Consider the following 5,097-nt stretch of genomic DNA (forward strand, 5'->3'; position numbering starts at 1 on the left):
TCACTGACCCCTGTGTGCCACTGTGGGGCTCAGATTGGGAGGAGCGGTCACTGTGGGGCTCAGATTGTGAGGAGCGGTCACTGAGCCTGTGTGCCACTGTGGGGCTCAGATTGTGAGGAGCGGTCACTGAGCCTGTGTGCCACTGTGGGGCTCAGATTGTGAGGAGCGGTCACTGAGCCCTGTGTGCCACTGTGGGGCTCAGATTGGGAGGAGCGGTCACTGGGCCTGTGTGCCACTGTGGGGCTCAGATTGGGAGGTGCGGTCACTGACCCCTGTGTGCCACTGTGGGGCTCAGATTTTGAGGAGCGGTCACTGACCCATGTGCCACTGTGGGTCTCAGATTGTGAGGAGCGGTCACTGAGCCCCTGTGTGCCACTGTGGGGCTCAGATTGTGAGGAGCGGTCACTGACCCCTGTGTGCCACTGTGGGGCTCAGATTGGGAGGAGCGGTCACTGACCCCTGTGTGCCACTGTGGGGCTCAGATTGGGAGGAGCGGTCACTGAGCCACTGTGGGGCTCAGATTGTGAGGAGCGGTCACTGTGGGGCTCAGATTGTGAGGAGCGGTCACTGTGGGGCTCAGATTGTGAGGAGCGGTCACTGTGGGGCTCAGATTGTGAGGAGCGGTCACTGTGGGGCTCAGATTGTGAGGAGCGGTCACTGTGGGGCTCAGAAGCAGCAGCAGAGCAGGGGGCACTAGATTTAACCCATGCAGTGATGGAAACACCTTGTGGAGAAGTGAAGACAGAACCTGGAGTAATACTCAGAGCAACATTGAGCTGTATTACACAAGGCAATGTCTAGGACATGCACAACACTGTGTAAATGTAACACGCACAGCACTATTTATCTGCATTAGCTGCAGAGCAGAGGATGTGCTTTCCTTGCAGTGCGGTCTCGATCTGTAGTACAGGCAGACAATCTGTAATATACAGAACACTCAGAGGCAATGTGCATGTTACACACACAATATCCTATAATACATACATACGGAAGAAGTGTGTATCTGTGTTCTGTGCAAAATAATGTGTATCCTTTATACACAGAGCAGTGTGTGTCCGTATTGTGCACATAGCAATATTATTATAAACTGAGCAGAGTGTATACTATACACAGAGCAGCGTCTGTATCTTTTATACACAGAGCAGCGTGTGCATCTGTAGTATAACACAGAGCAGCGAGTGTAACTAGTATACGACGAGTAACATGTGTATCCGTATAATAAGCAGAGCAGCATGTATACCTCTTATACACAGAGCAGCATCCGTATCTTTTATACGCAGAGAATGCATCTGTAGTATACACAAAACAATGCATTGCATGTTCCTCCAGCACTGCCGGGCTGAAAGTATCTGATCTACGAGCGGTGACAGCAGCAGACTCCATGACACCAAGGGCTCAGCACTGGGCCTGGCTCTCTGCAGAATGATCTGCTGTTCTAAATTAGCTGCCACAATGCCCATTACAGCATGTCTGTGAGGACCGAACTTACCAAGCAGCACCTGAGACCTCCCTATAAGCAAGGGAGCAGGGTACACTTGGGATCAGCTGCCTCCTCTCTGCACAGACAGCAGTGCTTATTGCACAAAGAATTTACATTCACCCGGGACAAATACTGCAGTTATCTATTAATGTGTCAGCGAGTGATGAGTAAACAGAGGCAGCATGATCACTGTACCCGGCTGCGGGACTGCAGCAGAATTACAGCGGCACTTATTGCATTAGAATATGCAGTAATCCAGGCTTAATTCATGGCTGGAGAGAAATTGCATATTTCATACAGCACTGTGCTGGCTTACAAAATAAACCCATGCAGCAAGGAAAAACAAAGCTGCTTTTAATGAATACCGCCACGGGAAGAGATGCCAGCCTAGCCGGGACTGGGCAGTATAGTCAGTCTGTCTGTCTGTCCCTCACACAGGCCTGATGCGCGTCCTGTGTCACAGGTGTGGAAACACAATGCCTGTCCCAGGGGCCGGAGTGACTTGCCTCTGATGGCACCTCCCTGCCTCCCAGCTGAAGTCACACATTACATTAAGTTACGTCACTATCTGAGGCTCGGCTGGGAGCACACAGCTTCCCTGTGCCTGCAAAACCCAACCTGCGGCTTCATCTCAGACTGCGTCAACCGCTGGCATCTTCACGGGGGATTCCGCCTGACCGTACGCTGGAGGACCCTTTGCAAGAAGATACCCCCGACCTCTCCTCTTCCATTCACGTCACCGCGGTAACATCGCCATCATGTGATCGCAAGGGAGGGGCCATGGCCGCCCACCCTGCACTCAAAGGGTTAATACTACTCCTCAGAACACCACCTTTGAGAGACAGCACAGTCCTCCTAAGCCTTTTGCTGTGTTGCCGGGCCCCTTTGGCTGTGAAGGGGTTAAACATGTGTGACTCAATCAGTCCCAGTTTCAACACAAGTGGCTCAAGATTGAGCCCCCTGTGCTTAAGTTGGGATATCGTGAAAACCTGACCTGTTGGGGGGGCTTGAGGACTGGCGTTGAGAACCCCTATATTACTCAATGCACCTGCATGTCTTACAAAACTTCCCCAAAACCCTTCAGTCTCCCATACATCGTGCAGACTGGGAGTATGGGTATGACAATCCGCTTCCACAATCCCTTACACACGGGATCTCCCGAAAGCTTTAACGCTGCAAACCAAACAATATCCTACGTGTGTGTGTGTTTTAAAATAAATCAGTGCTGTACTATGAGAAAATATTGTAGCATTTTTTTTTTAAACAATTCAGAATTAAAAATGTTTTGTATTATAATGTAACACGTATTTTTTGTTTCTATAGCAACCATTTACAAAGTTACATCCCCTTCCTCTTCTGAAAAAGGCTCTTTCACACCGAGCCCTGCCCCCTCTAGCAGTGCACCAATTGTATCTAGTGACTGCCTGGTCACATGATCTTCCCCACAGAACTTTGCATCTTTGGTCCTCTTCTGCTCTACTGACAGCCATTTATTGAACCCCTGAGCCAAATCTTCGCAGCGCGATCACAGGAGAACGTATCGATCGGCAACTTGGCTAATTACGTATCATTGTGTGGATTGTATTGATGCACATATTAAAGGGGAATAATCATATATATTTTTTTTTTAACAGCCGGCAGATTGGACTGCTGCTTTAAGTTGTTGACAAATGTACAATGCGTGGTGCTAAGAACTGCATACAGCTGTGGTAATAATAATATGAGGATGATAATTCCTGTATGAAGTCTGGAGTATAATCTTGATTCTGGGAGGGTACTGGGTGTGGTATCCTAGTTGGTAAACCAGCGTAAGCGGCACTCAAAATGTCCACGAACCCAAATGTCAATTGTCACCCCAACTGAATACCCTAATCCGTTAGTGGAACATAATAACCATGTAGCAAGCAAAAAACTCACGAGTCTGCTGCAGCGTCCATGTTGATCCTACCAGACCTTCTGGGTGCGCCTCCGTCCTTGTGGATTGAATGCAGTAGAAGAGAGAGAAGGGAAGAGCACAACCGGAAATATCCAAAAAAGAGAATTTAGAAGGAAAGTGCGTTATCCATAAAAAGTTTAATGGTCATGGAGGGAAAAATGGCGGGGCATTACCCTACCCACATGTATCGTGCTACACAGAGCACTTTATCAAGGCTGCCTTGATAAAGTGCTCTGTGTAGCACGATACATGTGGGTAGGGTAATGCCCCGCCATTTTTCCCTCCATGACCATTAAACTTTTTATGGATAACGCACTTTCCTTCTAAATTCTCTTTTTTGGATATTTCCGGTTGTGCTGTGCCATTTCTCTCGCTGCTTTAAGTTGTTGCACTGAATCGTACACGCCCAGCTGTATTTCCTTTGTTTAATTTGTTATGGTTATATAATTGGGGGTAATTTGTATTCATAAAGAAGTCAAACTAAGCATAATTTATGTATGTTTAAGACTCCACAACAATACAGGTCTGTAACATCTGCTAACGCCTCTAAGGCCGAGCTCATATATTTATACAATGTGTTACCAGGAAGTAATACAGGGAGAGTTACCTCTCGTTTTCACGCATGTCCTGGGCACAGCGTTATGATGACAGACACACGGCTACAAATACAAAGTTACATAAGTGAATACATTATATACAAGACATTACATGCACAGTTGCATGTGGAGGCGTGGGTGCACCCTACCCAGCGCGCACTCCTGTAGGAGATTGGGGAGGCGATCGGGGGGGCTTGGCGGGGGCGTGACGAACACATCACGGACGCGTCACGAAGCTGGTTCGCCCTCATTGGCCGAACCAGCTCAAGTGACGCTGGCATCACGTGACTGCAGCCCATAATCACAAATGGTATTGACATGTGCGATGACGGGGCTGAGTCCTTCCTGCCTTAGTGCACCATAACTGGACCCCTTGAATAATACCAGACAAGACTTGTGTATATATTATACCGGTGCTTGATGACCCCTGGGCGACCTTACCCCGGCGGCCCTTACTCTTACAGAAACACTGTATCCTTAAACACGCAATAAATGAGGACGCTGGCTATTGTCCCCGATATTAGTCCCAGTGTCCAGTGTGGAAGCCACCTAGGCCAATATCATTGCCAGCACTGCGTTGGAGCCCTTATCTCAAAATGGCTGTAAAAGGCGAAACATTTTGCGGTGTGTGTTATACACAAAGATACTCGAACGTTGTGAGGAAGGGCCTCCCGGCTGTCTCTTAACCGGTTGCACTTTAACAGCCCGACAAGTATCTGTCTCTCTCTGCTGAGAGCTCTTCTCTATTTTTGTCTCTGTGTGTAGGGGATGCGTTTCTGCTGCGGTCTCGCACTCTCTCTCTCTCTCTCTCTCTCTCTCTCCTTGGCTAGCAGTCTCCTACAAGCCTCCTCTTTAACCATCTGTGCATATCAGACTCTTTTTTTAAGCACCTCTCACTATCACCTGAGCTGACTCTGTGTCTCTCTCAGACTCACTCCCTATCTCTGTGTCTCTCAGACTCCCTCCCTATCTCTGTGTCTGTCTCAGACTCACTCCCTATCTCTGTGTCTCTCAGACTCAGTCCCTATCTATGTGTCTCTCAGTCTCACTCCCTATCTCTGTGTGTCTCTCAGACTCACTCCCTA

The sequence above is a fragment of the Ascaphus truei genome, chromosome 7 (genome assembly GCF_040206685.1).
Source record: "Ascaphus truei isolate aAscTru1 chromosome 7, aAscTru1.hap1, whole genome shotgun sequence".
In the NCBI taxonomy this organism is placed as follows: domain Eukaryota; kingdom Metazoa; phylum Chordata; class Amphibia; order Anura; family Ascaphidae; genus Ascaphus; species Ascaphus truei.